Source organism: Larimichthys crocea, chromosome XXIII (genome assembly GCF_000972845.2).
Source record: "Larimichthys crocea isolate SSNF chromosome XXIII, L_crocea_2.0, whole genome shotgun sequence".
NCBI lineage: Eukaryota > Metazoa > Chordata > Actinopteri > Sciaenidae > Larimichthys > Larimichthys crocea.
The window spans coordinates 9,362,437-9,381,913 of record NC_040033.1 but is presented as its reverse complement, the minus strand read 5'-3'; the positions used below and the strand labels follow the sequence as shown (position 1 = coordinate 9,381,913).

Below are 19,477 nucleotides of genomic sequence, written 5' to 3'. Positions count from 1 at the left end.
AGTATCACTTCAATTACGGGGTTTAACCCTACAGGTCAGCCCTTGATTATTTACACAAAGCTGGTGTAATTCTGCTGGAAAGCTTCGCCTTTGCCATGAATACAAAGCCGGGCTTCAGTCTAATGGAGTGAATTTCACATCGACGCTCGTCCTATTTTGACCTGTGTCTGATAGGGTCACATCATGTTTGGAAAGTTACACCTGACAGAACTTACACTGCATCTTGTAAAATGTAGACACACCTGACATACAGATGTGTAAGTGTGTAATATGTGATGTTTATAGGCGAGCTATTATTATCTTCTTGCCCTGGAGCTGTATTAAAATCAGTTTAAAACACTCTTGATGGGCATTAAGTAGTTCTATTTGGTTGTTTCTGATGATGTGTCACCATCAAAGATTTTTTTTTTTTTATCACACTGAAAGCTTGTTTATGTGTTTTGTCTGCTTGGCTTGCCTGATAAATTGGGGCCATGTAAAAACTGATCTTGCCAAAAATGGCATTGAATAATAGATTGTTTTGTTGATCAGGTTGCTTGTTTACTTACCCTTTTAAATCCCTATTCTGCCTCCTCTCAGCTGGTGGCCTTCTATTGACTTCTTGTTATTTTTTCATGAAGTGAAGTGGGGGCAATACCAAGCGCTGCTATCACTCCTTCTTAAATAATATAAACAAGGGAACAACAAAAAAAAAGGTATGGTCTAAGTCATCTTCCCTGTTAGTTCATTTCAGCCTAGATGGCCCTCGTTCACTGGAGCATGATGCGTGCAATGAAAATACGAGGGTCCTCTTCTCTCTGTGGCCCTGTGTGCACCACCCCCATAAAAGTTGCAACTGCCAGCTCAGGTGGAAAAATGTTGCAGAGTAAAAGATGTATTCAATAAATAGAGAGGGACAGCATGGGGCCTGGGGAAAGAGCGCATGAGACGGAGGTTTGGAGAGTGGAATAATGGAAGAGAAGGTAGATGGGGCATGAGTGTACATTAAACAGCGGTGCTTGACGCCTGTGAGAGGAAGCATACCGCTGGGAATATAACTCTTAACTAGCATTGTCTCCTTTCAATTTAAAGGAGGAACCAGGGCTGTCATCTATATAATTCTTTCTTTTTAAAGGAGGATATCAATGAATTTCAGCATTCAAATTTTTTTGTGCCCCGGGATATGTCAGCTGGCACAATGTGAGCATTTATGACTGTCCCTTCCAGCCACACATAGATTTTTATGGCCGTGAAAATAGTAAATGTTGTAAAATATAGTTGACAAACTATTAGCAGACTTGTTAGGAGCATGAAATACCATGTATTGGTATAAGATGTATACCGTCAGACAGATTACAGACCATTTTTGGAGAGCACATGAGAACTAGCTGGCAAGTATAGAGAAGTCTAAACAGTTAAATTAATGGCTGAAATAGTGAGATACAAAATTGAGAGATGCCTGAAATGGTTGGAACGGTTAACAAGAACAATGGTTGCAATAATTAACTATGAGAATGGAGTTTTGGTTGAAATAGTTAGCTATGACAACAGCTAAGATAGGTGATGGAGAAATGGCTGAAACAGTTAAAAGGTAGAAATTGCTAAAATAGCTAGAAGTAATGGAGAGTTAGTTAATGCAAGATAAATTGGTTGAAACAGTTTTCTTAAAAATAAGCAAAACTAAAAATAAATAGACAGAAAATGTAGCTAAAATAGACAAATTAAACAGAATATAAATGACAGTGCAGCTACAGTGCTATGCGAGATGTGAATACATTTAATTAGTGTTGATATTTAATTAATAGTGTTGGCATCTGCTTCAAAATAAATTAAAATGAACACGTTTGGAACAAGATGGATGGTTTTGAAGAAGAGCTCATCTGACAGAGCTGTATATGTCAGACACTGATACACACATACAGTATGTGGCCTAACGAAGTGAATAGTTTCCTTGATGGCACTCGAGCCCATAAGAAAACGTGTTGTGCGCTTTTATGTCTCACAATGAGGATGATTACAGAGGATATTTGGGTCTTGATGAAAGATTTTCTGCGATGCCAATCCATCAAACTGATACATACCTGTCAGAAACAGAACAGAAATGTGCCATTGTAGTCATGTGGTCGTCACAAGACTCGACGTGGCAGGGCTGGTGATGGGGCTATGAATGACAGCTGGTCCCTTGATTGTCAGCTCAGCACTCCCATGACCTCCCATGAGTCTATTTGAACACCACACATACAGTAACATGGTCTCCTGGCAGTGAAAGATTTCACATAAAGGACAAATGATTCAGTTGATATGTGGAGATGACAGCGTGCAGACTGAAGAAAATGACATTCATTTTAATCTTTTGTCCAAATTTCAGCTGTATATGAAGAGAAAATTCAAGCAGTGTCATGGAAAATACTTTTCAATGTAGACTGATTGACCAAAATATCATAAAGAACGGTTTTAGAAATGGATGCTTTCGCCCAAACTATTATCCCCCGCTACAGTAGATGGACACACATTTTCTCCAACCGCTATAAATTTGAATAACATAAACAGCTGGCCCTGCGTGCTTTAAAAAGCAAACCAGTCAGAATGCTCCAAAGCTGAGATCCAACAATGTCCTGGTGGCATGTCTTTGTGTCACCGAAGCACATTCATTACGCCTCCTTCTGTCTATTTCAGACAAGGCATCAATTTGAAGATGTAAGGTATCACAGAGCAGAAAATGTCACATTTTCCCTGTCAACGGTGCCAATGTTTCTCTTTCTGTAGCCCGGAGAAAAAGGAGTGGCCTCTGCATGCATCTCTGCCATCTTTTCATTCCCCACGGAGATATTTGAGTGCGAGATGAGTCTCCTTCCATGCTGTGTACACACAGAGAAAAGAGAATTGGTGCCGGCGCATATATACTTAGGAAGAATAGCAAGTTTTTCCTCACCAATAGAAACAGAGCAAAAGTATCCCATTTGCAGCATCTGCTGCACTTCAATAATTCATTGCATTTGAATGTTTTATAAGTAAACGGTGTGATCTTTGCTGATGCAACTCTGTCTTTCATAAACAAGAACGGGATGATGATGTATTTTTCCTCACGGTTAACCCTTTCCGGCTTGACCCTTAACGCCTGACAGAACGTTATTTTGAACTTGTTAGCACTGGATGGTTTAGCTTTAGACGGTGAGTATGATTGAACGAATGATGAATGATTTTCACTTTGATGAAATTGAATTATGACAATTCCTCCGCACATAATAGTTGTTGTCTTTACTGCCTGAAGACAATAGCCTAATAGGATCAAAAATGAGGCAACAGTGATTTCAGCCATGCAGCCCAGCTTTATTAACATCCCTTTATCTCTGATATCATCAAAAGGCTATCATCAACTAAAAGTTAACAGCACAAACCCTGAGCTCCTCTATCTCCTGAATGCGACGCACCATCATTTGCTGTGTTTTTTCTGCCCCCGTGACTGATTATCATTACCTTTTCTTGCAAATACCATGCTCATTACGTTAGTGTACAGCCAAAACATTAGTAGAGGGAGCCTATCTCTCTCCCATGAAGGGAGAGGGGAGGAGAAGAGCTATGGAGGCAGATTTTCCCCTAGCCTCAGCAGCCAGCCCTGGCGCGCTTGGCTATTAACCACAATGAACATGGGCTTTGTTATTAACATCTGTTCATCAGGGATCGGGCCCAGGCCTAATCACCCCTCACACCTTCTGTTTCTGCACAAGAAGAGAGGCAATCAAGGGCATCATTTGGCAGCTGGCTGGAACTACTAATGCTTTTTTCCTGCTCTACTCTGCCCCCCCCTCCCCTCCTACCCCTCCTTCCCTTCATCGCCTTTTCTCTCTTCACTGCCATCATTTTTTCCTCTTTTCTCCCCTTATCCTCAAAAAATGTCTCTCCCACCCTCTTATGGGATTATGTTATTTGAGAAGAAAACACACACATACAGACAGGCGAGGACTTGCACTGAAAAGACATGGACAGACACCACACACACACACACACACATATATATAGATATAAACGGACACAGAGGCAGAGAGTGAACCTTTGATAGCAGTGAGATGGTAGATTTACTGATGGCCGTAACAGTCCGGCACCATGGGTGGTTCACATGAACTCAACCTCATCTCAGTCTCTCTCTCGTCTGTTCCTCCCACTGTATCGCAGGCAGATGTTCACAGGTTCATATCAGCCCCCAAAACGACATTCAGACAGGGTGTGAGAGAAAAAAAAGACAGACACAGGAAGAGACAGAGAGAAAGATGTGAGAACCGACAATGGCGGTGAGAAAGCAAGAGGTAATAGCGAGACTGACAGATTACCAGTGGGAGATACTATATGTCAATAACAAAAAAAACATCACTGCCACAGATTCATTCCCAGAACTAACGTAATAGGTTTCTTGAAGGTAATTGTGGTGCTAAAATCTGTGACACTCATACATCTAGGACAGCAAACTATTGAGTTTCTTTTCTTTTTTTTAAAATATTCTCTCATGATTTTTATTTTTTTGGACGTTTCTGGCTCTCTGTGCATGTTTGTCTGTGTCAGTGCTGTTGCGACCATATGATATGTATTTTTCTGCCGCGACTTATGCCAGAGATTGCAGCATTTGTTGTCATCGGATTAATCCCTTTGTCAGCTCCGGCCTCTTGAACACATTGTGTCTCCTTCTGTTACCCACAGGAAGGAAGGACTGGGGCATCTGTGTTTGGGTTGGCTATGTCTAAATCAGCACTCCTTGTCCTATCGCAGAAAGGATGCACGCGCACGCACACACACATATATGCACACACTCTCTCTCTCTCACTCTCCCAGTCTCTCTGAATGTCTGTTTCTAACTGAGAACAACATGTCCTCTTCTGTCTCAGTAGAGAGGCTTCACAACACAAAGCCCTTTCATGTGTGGATGTGGGTCTGTGATGGCTGTCACATTCTGCCTAAGTTCTCCAGGGCTGTCAGCTTGAGATGATGTTTACCAGGATGCTGCTGTCAATCAGAAAAAGTTGCTATTACTGATATTGTTTAAAAATCTTTCTTTGCTGTTAAAGGGTTGGTCCAACCAAATCACAAAAAAACGAAAATATTTTAGAGGTGTGTATCTCAATGCCTGGGCACATGAAACCAAAAATGTGCATGGCTTGATATTACTATGCTTTATAATCTTTGAATCAATTTAATTATCACTAACTCGATGCGGTTACATGAGGTTTGAGCCAGGTGAACCTGTCTAGTTTTTACATTCAGAACTATTTTAGGGGTTTTAATCGTGAGTTCATGTCTTGTTACACAAAAAAAGATAATAACACTTAACACTTAAATTTTTAGGGACCTAATTATTGTATTAGCATACTTCCCTGCATGGACTATATTTGGGTGAACATTCTCCAGAGTCTTCTTTTTCCTAATTTGATTTAAGTAACACTGTGTAGGCTTGTATGTGTATTTTTCTACAAGTGTTTAAGATAAGAAACATTGTTCTATCATTGTTCATGATGCTGACTTTCTTCCACATCCATTAGCTTCAGTTTTTTAGCACCATCAAATATGTAGCCATCAATTGCATCTTTAGAGGATGCTCATTTCAAAACGAGTAAGCACAAAAAGAGACAGACAATGCACTCAGCAAACCCAAGGAGCTATGGTTGGTTAAATGAGCTAATTAGCTATACAACTGATCAAATCTGCCAGTGACAGTTGTCATTATAGCTGTCCAAATTGATGGTTGCAAGCTAGAGAGCACAAGCCTGCTTGTGTCTGAAATAAATTACCCAATTTTAAGGCCTGACAGGAGTGGCAACAGGATTAAAACGTGACACAAAAAAAACAAAAAAAAAACTTGTCAATACCTGGAGCCTACATTACCCACACTGCAACTTGAATGCTGTTATGCTAGTAGCAGTTAATTCAGCCTTGAACCGATTTTTTTTTTAGCCAGCGTTGACTCAAGTGACATCACTTGAGGCAGTTTGTCAAACCATGCAGCTCGCTATGGTGCTAAAAAGGCTTTATACAACTGTTTTCACATATGCAGTAGTACTCTCAAAGACCTGTAAACAGAATTTCATGTGTAAAATCATTCCCCTTTAACATATTTACGTGACTCCATGACTTTCATATTAGAATAACTGTTAAATCAACTAATTAAACTATTAATTAACAGTTCAGCTAATTCAAAATTATAAAAACACTTTTTTAAGTTGCTGACAACTGAATGTTTTAACAGTGTAAATAAGAATGGTGAGAGGTTTACTGATTTGGGTGTACTTGGGTGACCATTTAAACTCTCAGGTTTACTAAAAGGCCTTAATATAAAAATCTATTAATAGTTTGTCACGTGAAAACTTACTTTATTTCTTTTAATCCTCCATCCTTTTATAGACTTGCTGTCCTTTCAGTGAGTTATGTCCCCATCCATCCATAACCAAAACTTAACGCATCCATATGTCCATGTTCGTGTATTTTAAGGTGTTAATTCAATGTGTATCTCTGTATCAGTTTGCCTTCCTGTTTCACAGACTTAATTGACTTTAGATGTTTGCACCAAGATCAGGCGTAAACTTGCTTTCTTACAACATTTAACCAACACATAAACACGATACGATCTCTTGCAACCCCCCACTATGTGTAGTACTGCTAAGTGTGAGCAGGATTTGTCTAATTAGCCTGTTTGCAGGCTTGGAGCATCACTTTTAATGAGGTATCAGGTCCTCAAGGTCATTTCCGTTTTTTTAGCTTGTGTGTACGTCTTTGTGTGCAAGTGCGAGTGTGTGTTTTCTCTTCCCTTCTGTTTGTTTGTGTTCTCTTTTTTAATTGAAAAATGTTGACTCAGGTTGTCTCCATCTGTTAAGTGAGGAGCAGCATGACCGCAAATAATTATGACCTTTGCAGTCTGTCTTCTCCCAGAATGCCGTTCTGTCATGGAGAGCACTGCTTGTAAAGAGAGAGAGAGAAAAAAAAAGTGTTGTTGCACTTTCTTTATGAATACAAATATATTACCTGAGGATACTTACTACTGTGCAATCATTTAGAGAATTGACTCTGAATGTGTAAAGACTCGTTTCTTTTCCTTCCATTGCCATTTTACCACATGTTTGTCTGTAATTCATATTTGCTTCCTTCCTTCACTCTCTTTTCCCATTTCCAGCCGCAGGGGTCAAAGATAACGCACTCGGTTGACGTTAGTCAACAATAGCTTTTTGGTCATGGCTCACAACGTCCACACTTTACCTCTACAGACAAGGGTCGTCAATTTTATTGTTTAAAAGTCATTCTGGCTAACCTTTATTGACTCCATTTTCTTTCATTTCTTGACCTAACTACCCGTTCAGTTCTCGTCTCCTTCTCACTCGATGGCTTCAGTGCATATGTATTCACCACGCAAGACCTCTTTCGTTTCCAGCGTTCCCTTCATTGTCGTCTCATTCTTCACGGACAGTTCTATTTCTGTAATGGTGCACGGTCAGCCATTATCTCTCTATCACACATTTGTCTGTCTGAGGCATTTGCCCATATACAGATTGAGTTTTTCACCTTGGTGTCACCTAGACTTGCTTTGTCCAGAGCATTTTTACTTGTCTGACACCTCGAACCATGTTTGTCTTACAGAGCTAGCACAGCTAGCTAAGCTAAACTGCCACCCACATAAATACCTATGATTCAAGGGAAGGAAGCGTGCCCACAGTGGAAATGATAACAGTGGAACTGGTCTAGGCCCATATAGCCAGGGGAGTGCTAGTGTCCCTCCTCTGTCAAAGTAAAAACAGTGAGGTGCTAAACACCTTCCATCCCAGCAGTGGCGGGGGGCTCACAATGCCATTAGAAAAAGTGTGGAGAAACACTTGGAGTGTCAATTCCTCAGGCTGGTTATACTGCAAGTCTCTGTGTCCAGGGATGCTATCGTCATAGCAGTAGGACACAGAGACAGGGGGTGGGTGCTCTAGGAATTATATATTGAGGATCAAGGAGAGATGGGGGTAGAGGTGGGAGGATGTGAGGGATGTACTACGCTACTGTATATGTGGTCTGACCCCAGGATGGCTATTTAACTACTTACCGGCAGGCGCGGCGTACTGAGGAGCCCACCAACACAAACAGGAGAGAACGGAGCATGGCACTAATGACTGTGCACGCATTAACTTACACACAGACACGTGCACATGCAATGACAGAAGCATACACCATTGCAGACACACACACATACACAGTCGCACGTGATAGCAAAGAAAAGTAGACCGGGCCTTGATGGGTTAAATGGCCTTGTCCCCCCTGTGTTGAGGGGGAATGTGCTCCTGTGCTGTGAGCGATCGCTTCCTCTCTCTGGGGCTCCAGCATGGGGCCAGACTGGTGGCTGTTAGCTGGAGATGGATGACTTCTCATCCTGCCCCTTCCGACAAGTAGTGTGCACAGGCAGAAAACAACACAGAAAACCTGAACATGCAGCCAGGAGTAGCACTTTTGTTTATACAGTAGGCAGTGCTGCGTGGTTTTTGTGGAGGGAAACCCACCCCACACCAAAAAAAAAACCTGACAAGTGAATCAAATGCATGAATCAGCTTTAAGATTAGGATACAGTATTACCTAATAATTTAACATGATAGCTAAAATAATGTGGCCCCTAAAATATCGAAATTTGACGAACAGACCAGAGCACAAAAAGTAGAAAGTAGAGATAGTACACCATAACTACCCACATTTCATCACATAGGGGGCAATTTGGGTGGTTTTAATTTATATGTCTAACTGAGGTGTGATAGAGAGTAAAATCTTCAGTCAAGTTCTATGTAATTGGATATTTTAATAGAGTAAATCAGGTGGAAATTCAGTTTAACCAAGATAAAATATCTGTTTTAGCTAACGCAGTGAACCAGATACCTGATAAAGTGTTTCATCATGTTAATGCAAAAGTGCAGTAAATCCAAGATTGCCATGAATTGGTGTTGATTTGCAGCAATGGCACCCCAGGGCTATTACTTTTGATTTGAAATTGGATTTACTGCTGAAAATGAGAGAACTATTTGGCCTGTAATCATCTGTGTTTAAGAGCTACAGGCCTGGTACACCAGTGGAGTTCTTAAAAAGCATTGTCCTTCTCTAATAATAAACAACACTACTGTGGCTTTCTAAAACTAGCAAGTCGTGCTGAAACTAAAACCATGACACCAAACTATTCGAGACGGTCAAAGGAATTACATGTAAGTTTGGACTTGTAGCCCCACTACACCCACTGACGGCTGCCTGGGTATAAATCTGCAAAGTCAGTAAAGCAAATTCTGTTGACGGTTTGCAGATTTCTATGTCATGTTTGTGAAATCGCCCAATCTCATGTATTCTGTAGACTGTATAGAACCCCAGTGACTGATTGCAACTTAAGAAATTAAGCTCAAACATACCCTGAAAAGTGTAAGAAAAAACGTATCCCATTCTGCTCGGTCCATGTGTGTGACGGCATGAGTTACTGCACACTACATGGTCCAAGAATGGAGGTCACCCTCAAAGCCCAGTACAAAGAGTGGACTGATCCTGTGGTGTTGACTTTAACATAATGTCCCACCTCCCCTCTGCAATGTTCAGAGAGGCCTGAACAATGTATCTAAAGTGAAGTTCTCTCAGCAGGTGGAGGTTCAAACGGGTCCCAGACCAGAGGCACCTCGGTAGGGATCGGATGGCTGCCGCCTTTAGGCCTGGCCAAAGTTTGACCCGCACTAAAAAACAGGCCTGTTCCAGACCATTGCTGCTCTCCCCCTGCTAAAACAACACCAGGGAAAGTGTGCGTCAATATGGGTATAGGTTTGGGTGTAAATGGTGTGTGTGTGAGCGATTATGAGTGGTGAAAGAAGGGCATGTAAAGGTGTATATGCACCTGAAAACACTGACCCAAACCTGGGTAAACACACAAATGACCACCTCGTGGGTTTCCTTCTTTGAACTCATGTGACGTGCAGCTGAATGTGTCAGTGCACAAAGCTATGACCCATGTGTGCGTGTAGCATTCTTCATGCGAGGTCAAATGTGTTATTTCTATAGATCTACATGAAAGCACGCTGATAAACTTGCCTTGCAATATGCACTTCTAAAGTTTATCATAATGAGAATCATAATGATACTCAAGTGGCTATATGTATATTTATTAATTTATTTTTAAGGCTTTTTAGGCTTAACAGAAATAATGTCAGACATGTGATAGGGCTGGGACTACTGAACATCTTAACGGCCGTTGACGGCCACCAGCTGCTAGGCCCCGCCCTTTGGTCAGTGACTGATGGGACAAACTTGACCTTCTCTCAGAGCAGCGAGGGGGTATGAGGCTGGGGGATTGAAAACATCCTTTCGGAGTGATGGCTGTTTCAGGGGCTGGAGACACGAGAAACATGGGCTGCCAGTCATACACTCTCTGTGGTATCAAAAAGAGCCAGCAGTGGCATGCCAGACATGTCACCCGTGCGCCAGGAAGACTTCTCAGGCCAAGCTGAACCAGCCACCGTTGGTCAATAACTTTACCATATAGAGAAAGGTTATGTTTACAGAAAAGTAGCTGTAAAATGAGCGTTTAAAGTGAAAAAAACTTTCATTGCAGATTGCACTACACTACGTACGTATGTTCTGCAGCTGAACAGGCTGCAGAAAGTGAGACTGCTCTACTGTGGATTCTGCCTCTTGGAGTTTAGCCAAGATTCAGCAAGACATCTGCTCTATTGACAGAAATGTCATAGCCTGGAGACTGACAAAAAGGAAATATGAAAAAAGAAAATATGCATAGTGTATGTCAATGTGCATGTACCGGCATGTGTGCAGATAAAGGAATGGTCTGGAGATTACATTCATTAGTACATTATACTACATATACATGACTATATGATAGAGGACTTTCAGTACATTTTATCTTGTGATTGGGAAATTGTCTAAACAAAAAGAATATTATGTGTTTTTAAATACTATAACATGCTCATATAGGAGGTCTGTGGCCCTAGCTGGTGGTTATTTACTAAATCAATATGGTGTAGTACAGTGACACACGCTAATAATGTTCCTAATGCATGGATTTCTATTAAGGATCCAGTGTATACAGCATTCTGTGATTTGAGCAAACACATAAAAGAGAAAGGAAAGGGGGGCGACGACAGTGAAAGTGCCCTTGATTGTAATTGACAAAAAGCCAATTTTGGGGATATGGGGGTGGGTTATATGTGGATTGGATGTTTGATTTGCCGTTGATTTGCAGAGTCCCGCAATTTAAATCAGCAACAAGAACTCCAAAAGGCATCTAGAGGTGATTTTTCTTTTTCTTTTTTCTTTTTGGGAACCAAGACTCTGAGACAAAAAGAAGAGCTCTAAAAACATTATTTATTATGTATTTAGGTATATATTTATAGCACATTTGAACTTTGTGTGGGAAAGTAAGTGATCCAGATTACGGGGAGTTACGCAGTTTAATGCCAGTTCAACAGACTCCCTCTGCTACCTCAAGAAGTCATCCTGGCTTCTCCTGCAGTTATCAGGTGATAATGGGGAACTCGGTTGATCAAATTGCATCTATGGTTTTTGGTGACCTGGCAGGAAAAAGTGACATGTGAAAGTGTCACAGAGCTCCGAGGTCACACCGCCGTGTGGAGAGATCTCTCTCGCCATGGAAGCAGGCATGACAGAGCGAGCTGTGCAGCCTCACTGAATGAAAAGAAGCTATAGGTGACTTGGGGATTGGGTTGAGTTAGCCACATATAATGTTAACGGGGACATCTCCTGATAGTCATGCTTGAGAAACTGCATGAGAAAATGATGTGCACCCAGGTGGTCAAATGCTCTTTTTGTCTCTCAGCAGACAACCGGTGCTGCTTTTATTGCTGTTCATCACTTTAAAGGAGGACCCATGGCGGGTGTTTACGGTTCCTCGCTTCCCCTCGGTTCTGCATGCTTCCATGCTCCCCTCGCCAAACGAGCAGGAGCTTTTGTTGTAGAAGGGGAAGTGAAAACTTGTAAGGGCTTATAATATATGGTGTGAATATATGGTGTGTGAGTAATAAAGCACACATCTAGTTGGAGTCCAGACGTATTCTACATGCCTTTCAGGAAGACCCCATATGGGCACCCAATTTAATCTATACAATAACAAAAAAAAAAAGAACACTCCATTTATTTTATGCCATATGATATGTATACAATAGCGGTCCTATTGGGCACACAGGCTGGAACATATTGTTGCCAGTCATTAGGCCCAGATTAATACTTCCATGGATATACATAAAACCCAACAGAATGACAATGCTCTGAGTTGGCATCCATAAATTGTGGAGATATAGTGTCACCAGATAGAAGGCATATGGCCATGGTAGGACACTGCTCCTTGTAATTGAGCAGCAGAGCAAGCAGTCCATAAAGATGCCAAGACATAGTTAAATATTTATGTAGATGAATGGAGCAATAAATAAATGGTTAAATGAATAATGGCTCGACTAACGTGATCGCAATAGATAAGTCATGTTTTATTCAGGACCTCTAACCCGTTTAAAGAGAAAAGAGGACATTATTCTAATGAGTCGTTTGTTTAAATTCCCTCTGAGTGAATGTATTTTTTGCATTTTCAGTGCTCAGTTTAATAATCTCATGGCCTTAATAAAGTTCTGCGCACACCCTTTAATGCCGGGATACTCCACAAAGTTGACAAAGGTGATTCCAGGTAATAGTTCTTTGGTTTCAATCAAATGTAGTTTCCTAAAAAATGTTCTAAAATCTGAGTTAATCAGCACAGCTCCTAGCTTCATATTCTCTGTATTGTAATATTAGTATTCCTCTATCTAACAAAACCATTTCCTCCCTTTATAGACAGATGAAAGTCGCCCTGTGCTTTTCTTCTGTGGGGATATTGTATGTCTCTGGACTCCCCACTGAGCTTGACCAGATTGCTGTTTTGGCATGCCCTCTACAGGCTAAAACTGGAACTGAAAGTCCACAGGCAAATGGATAAACTGTCCTCTGAGATCATCTTTTCAAAAATAACTATTAAGGGATATGAACAGAGGCATTTTTAATCAGAAGACAACATTCGGTTATTCAATCTCCAAATTGACAAACAATATTACTACAATTTAAAACTGTTGTTTGTTTTTTAAAGTTAAAAATCCAAAAAGTGGTCAATGTTATTACCGCATCGTGCTCAGAGATACTTTGCCGAGTGGACACGAGGGAAAAGCTGTCAGCAGCATAGACACACAGAGTCCCACTGTGAAGTCAGGACCACATCAGACATGAAGCTGTCCACAGTATGCCAGCAGGGCTTCACTCTTTGTCCTTCAGATTCCTCCCTCGTCTACCCATGGATGAAAAAAGGATTCCATTATACTATTTCACAGTCACAAATACGTTTAGTCATAATGTGGTTGTGTCAATAATCTTCATAACAAGGAAGCTCAAATCCAGACAAGCACAGTAAATGAAAATATTTTTGTCATTGTGGATCTATTTTAGATTTTTCTAATGAGAAGGCATCTCCCTGGGGGTCCCTGGTAGACACCAGTCCACATTTTAAGACAAGACTTTAAGAACCACATACAAACATATCTGCACAGAAGCAAACTAAGCGGTTATATAAAAGCAAAGAGGCTGTGTTACTTTCAAAAATTAGACCAGAACTCTTTAGGAGGAATTAAGTGAAAGGAAGGAGAAGAAAGAGGAGAAACTCAGCACGATCTCATGATTTGTCTGTAAAGACTGCATGATATTTTAGTGGAGTAAATTATTTTCAGAGGGTATTGTTCGTGTTCATGTGCTTGTTTGCCTGCATGTCCACGAGTGTGTGTATTTGTCTAGCCTTTAAAGGCTCTGCCTTCCCCTGTGTGTCTTTATTCTGGGGCAGCTGAGGCCCTGCCTGTAGCTCTGTCCAGCACAGAGACTCAGACACCAGCTGCATTCACTGTCACAGACCTCTACCGGCCTTTGATGTCCGCTCTGCTGCCCAGCCCATGACCACAGAGACACCGCGTATCCACCAACCATCTCCGGCGAAAAAAGACAGAAACAACTCACTCCTATTAACATGTTTTTATTATCTAACGGGAGAGGAGAAGTTGTTTGATATCCGTGGACAAAAAACAAGCTGTTCGGGTCTGGGCACTCTGGGGTGTCTGACTGATTGACTGCATGGGCAAAGTTCCCAGGGTCTGTCTTTGTGTCCAACTGCTTTTCAAACAGCCCCAGGCTTGAGAGAGTTTTGCCTCGGGCAGAAAAATGATAAATTAGAATTACATTTTACCAAATCTGTGTCTAGGTTTGGACTAGAAAGGTGCAAGAATGAAATGAGATAGTCTTTTATCATGTGGAATCAAAGCACAATGGTGTTGACGTGAATGTATTTGTCCTTTGGACGAGTAATCATATGAATATGCAAAATAAAAGACAGGGCTTCCCGCTGCTGTGTTGATGCAATTGATAGGACACTTTTGAATTTGATTTGGTTTGCATTTTTGCACATTAGCATTGAAATGCACAACCTAAGACACCTTGATCATGTGCAGTTTGCCTGCTGAAGGAAATTAATAAGATTATGCGCATGCACATTTATTTTCCAAACCGATTTGGAAGTTTATAAACTTATTTCACGTAGGATTTATCATGATACACACCTAAGATTAGATTTATACAGGAGAGAGGAAACTGTTCTGTTCAGTTTGCAGGTTCGTCTTTGCTCTCCACACACTACAATTCACGTTCCAAACTAAAGTCAGAGAAGTCCTCAAATTTGGCCGTACCTCCCTTCCCCTTTCTCCCTTTTTCCTATAGTTAGCTACTTAGAGTATAGACTGTCCTTCAAGACAGCAAGGTGAGTACAGAGCTGTCCAGCCGGTGATGAGTGGAGCAGAGGGGCCGCCATCAAAGATATGCCTTCTTAAGAGAAAGAGAAAACGAGTAAAAAAAAAGAAAAAGAAAGAAAGAGAGAGAACAATATGTACTGATCCTGTTATCCTTTGTGCTTTCATTGGAGAGGTTTTAGAGACAGAGTCTGTATCATAACCTCTCAATAATTCACTGTGTTCAGTATAATGACATTTCCATCACAGGCTGTGCTGTAGTGCAGACAGATGAAACAGACATCCATGTAAACCCTGGATAGTGGCTCGCTTCACGATCATTGTTAGCCTTAAAGCCCTTGCGCAAGCAACTCACAAATGCCTAATGGTCTTTATCATAAATATCAGTACTGCAAAGGTTATACTTAGATAGATATGTCCCTGTGCCCCATTTAGTTGCATAGCAGACACTTTTGACTGATGCTACTTTCAAACAAGTAGAAGCACATTGATAGAGGAGGCTTAGAGCTAAATAACAAGTAGGTTACTCTCAGGGTAATCTTAATGCAGGTGAAATATCTACTCTTGCGTAAAGGTTATCTCAATATAACTTCTACATTGTTCTCTCAAATCTCAGCAACCTCCTCAGTTAAACTAATGGAGGATCTTGCCATTTTACAATAACATGACTTAGGGGCAGGACTGGGAACTTAGAAAACAGTCTGCATCAACACATGACCCGAACAAAGACTCTGCAGCTGGAGGACTGTAGACAGACTAGAAAGACTATTTAAGTTTTGACTAATGGTTTACTCCACTGAATTATAATCACATGATAATATCTATTGACTATCATTGATTTGCTATTAGAGGACTAGTTTAACCTTGATTTATAGTGCCAGACCTGTCAAGTCCAAAGCCATAAAGGGTTCATTGACAAGCAACAATAGCCCTTCTTAACATGCCCCTAAGGTCCCCTTCAGCACCGGATCAATAGCTGACCTCTATAACCATTATTTACAGGCAACAGCAGTTCACCTCTTTCTGGAAATGATGTACAGTATCTGTCTGAGTGGAAAGGGGGACACATTGTTCTTAACTGAGCTAATAGGCTTAAATATTTTTGCTGTGACCGATGTGTAGGAGAAGTGAAGACAGGTGTAAAAGCTGAGTAAATTATCTTTGACTGCATTCATAGGGCTGCAGCTAATAGTTATTTCTATTTTCTTGATCGATCTTTTTTGTCAATAAAATATCAGAAAACTGGGCATCTACTGGCTTGGAGGTTAAGAAGCTGTAATCTCAACGTCTCCAGTTCGATTCACAATCTCTCTTCCCTCGTTTCCTTTAATCTCTCGACTGACTGCCTTTAAATAAAGACACAGCTGTCCAAAAATATATGGTATATAAAAAGTAAAAGATGAATAAAAAGTGTCCATTTAAAAGAAAAAAAAAAAGCTACCAAAACAATTTCCCAGAGACGTCATCATTACTTATTTTGTCTGACAAACAGTCCAAAACCCAAAGATATTCACTTTAAAATAAAGAAAAGCAAAATGATATATATAAAGCGAGTTACAAGCCATTGTTTGGCATTTTTGCTTGAAAAGTAACTGACTATTATCAAAATAATACTTTCAGCTCTATGCATATTTCCCTGTAGCACCTTTTAAGCAGGAGATCAATGCCACCGTGACAATAAGCTTACTAAGTCTCTCTTCCCTGTGTGTTAGGTCAGAGGTCGAGAGAAAGAGAAAAGGAATATGATGTTTTGTTGCCATTTTTACTTTGAGGAAAAATATTAGTTAATCGTGAATTAAATGTTGAAAAATAATGAGACGTGTGTGCAGTGCTTTACATACATGCTGGAGTATCTAAGTCAGTAGTGTGCATTTGGTTATAAAAGGTACGGCGGCTCCCCATTAAGGAGGACCTGGGGGGACAGGGTATCTCTCACCGAGTGACCTTTATTATGAAAAGAGCCAGTGGGTCATTGGATGTGACACATATGTATTAGGCTGATTAGGACTGCGGCCCTGACCGGGGTCCGCAGGTGTCCAGCAGCATGACACCAGCCTTTCTCTCTGTCCGAATTAAAAGTAAATGACATAGATGTGACCTTTTTAGTTAGCAGAGAAAACGACTTTACTTGCCATCCAGTTAGCGGAAAGCTTGATTCTTAGGGTGGAGCACTGTTTTGGAATAGCTCTTTTACAAAGAAAAAAATTATAGTGCTGCCTACATTAAATTTGATGGTAATGTTGCTTTGATAAAGGAAGCTTTGATAATGCAAACTTTCTTGAAGGTTGTACATGCACAAGAGTACATGTCTGCACGAAGTGCGTGTCTGTCGGTCAAAAGAATCCACTCAGACAGGTGATGTGGGTGAGTAATCCATTAGAAGGATACAGAATCCCTTCCTCAGCAGTGCACAGTTTGAGTGCACTCAGCAAGACCTTGACGGGCCCCAGAGCCAGGGCCTGTCAAGCCAGGAGGCAGAGTGATGGAGAGCCCCCACCATGGTGCACTGGACCCTGGCTCTCACCCACGCACTGCCACTGAGGCCGCACACTCAGGGGCCTATGGTCACTGCAACACAATCCAGATGTACTCTACTGTGCGTGTGGATGTGTGCAGGTATGCGTGTGCTGGGTGTACATGCACATGTTCTTCTCACTAAGGGTATGGGACTGTGCCAACAAAGGGTCAATGCAGATTAAGATATTTCCTGCCAGTCTCCTGTCTGTTTGTCTCAGGGGCTTGAGATATTTCCATTATTACAGGAAAATTCACTCAAATCCCTAAACCTTGTCAGCCAATGACATGCAGTCCCAGAGGACATTAGGCTTTAACACTGAGGGACATTAATGAAAAGGCAACTAGTTCCCCGAAGAAATAGCACGAGCACTGCACCAGATAATGGCCAACAGAAACTGAACGAAGAGCTTTCTTACAGAGAAAGTTTGCAAAAGTTGGAAACTATATTTTTTTGAAGTCATCATTACTACCGATCTGACATAAGCAACCACAAAAAATTCACAAGAACTACACTGGATAAACAAAGTGTTCAACAGTGAGTTGACAGATTCCTGACAGAAAGCCAATGCCCTCCCTGTAGTGATTGTTGTAGTTGTAAAAAAAAAAAAAAAAAATCGCATTAATGATTAAACATAAAAGTTTTACTCAACAAGATGCATCTTTCTTTGTGTTTTCCTGTGCGCATACAATTCCCTGCAAAATGGCCTGTGTACATACTTGTAATGTGTGATATACCTCCTAAACGTTCAGTAATGCAGTAAATGATTTCAAATTAGCAATAAGCCATCGCCACCGTGAACACAATGCTGTTCTCATTATAAATCAGATCTCAAAGGACTGATTAAAGCGAAAAGGAGAAGCTCCAACTTCACTAATTGGTGCAGTGATTTTTTAAATAAGTGTGTGTGATTCCTCCTTCACCAATTGCAGTGAATAAAGACACTCTGGGTTGTTATGAAACTGAATCAATAATGTAGAGCACTGCTGTGCCTTTATTGCATATCTGGGGAGCTACCGATTCATAAAAAAAAATAAAAAAACATTACATTATGGGATTTGCTTGCCCAGGGGTTTGGCTTATTGAAATTAACAAAAAAATAACATCGAAGTCTTTTGTAAATATGTCTGTTAATTTATTGATGCATGCATCTATAATAATGATTCATTAAAGAGTAAAAAGTTATTAAGAAGTGATTCTTAGTTGCTGACACATTGCTAATCACAGCGGTGTCTAGGAACGCTTGACTTAAACTTGAAGCATCAAATTATTAAAATAATTATCAAGAAGTACTGTAGATCCTGTGATTGGAGAATATAACAGTTACTTAAAAAAAATACAATGCATTAACATCTCATCACCATGACATGATATCGCTGTGTTTTTTATGTGTATCTCTGTGTGAGTGTGTGTGTGTGTGAACCCTGCCAGCCTGAAAATCAGTTTGGGCTGTGAAATCCCTGTCAGTGCTCAGGGCTTAGGCATTCTGATCTGCTTGGGAAAGCTGCTACACTAATAAATGGCATTCACCCGGAACGGTCACATTGTCTCACTGTAAACGTTCTATTCATTTTTCATACTTTGAGTGCAGCAGTCCCGCTCTCTCCAATATTGTGTGTTACTGAAATCAGCAAAAAAATAAAAATAAAAAATCCCTAATATCCTTCCAATAGAACCCTCAGGGGTTTGTTTGTTTGTTAAACTGTCTGATATTTTGGAGAAAAATGTATGTTTGCTGTCAAACCCCAAAGTCAGATGAGAAAAACGTGCATCCACACAAAGAGATAGCTCTAGGAGGGGTTTAACTCAGTGGGCAAAAAGACAGTTTGCACGGTTACATTTTATCTTGTTATTTAAAAGATAATTCTGGTTTCTGACAAACTTTTTTGCAGTTGTGCTCATTGTTTCTATTGGTTATGAAAATGACTAAAAAGAAATCAGGCAAGAAACACAAGCAGTGAAAGAGGCTTTAAAGAAACCCAACAAATTAGCAAATAAGTGGATAAGAAATCAAAGTAATGATTACTTAAACTGCATCATACACACACTTTTATTTCAACTATGACCTGCCCTTCTTGACGAAGCAAACCTGGCTAAACCTTTGGTCTTTTTTTACAACCTCTCTGATTGTCTCACCACTGTTTCTTGCCCTGGAGCACTTATGATGTCAATATGT

At 40.7% G+C, this 19,477-nt stretch overlaps 1 long non-coding RNA gene across 1 annotated transcript in view; it reads right to left on the bottom strand.

Moving 5' to 3' along the window:
- Positions 1 to 1,673: 1,673 nt before the first annotated feature.
- The window catches only part of LOC113744455 (uncharacterized), a 230,502-nt gene continuing 212,698 nt past the window's right edge, over positions 1,674 to 19,477 (bottom strand). Inside the window, exon 3 of the long non-coding RNA XR_003461545.1 lies at positions 1,674 to 2,837. This is a non-coding gene — a long non-coding RNA (uncharacterized LOC113744455). The remainder of the gene's footprint in view (positions 2,838 to 19,477) is intronic.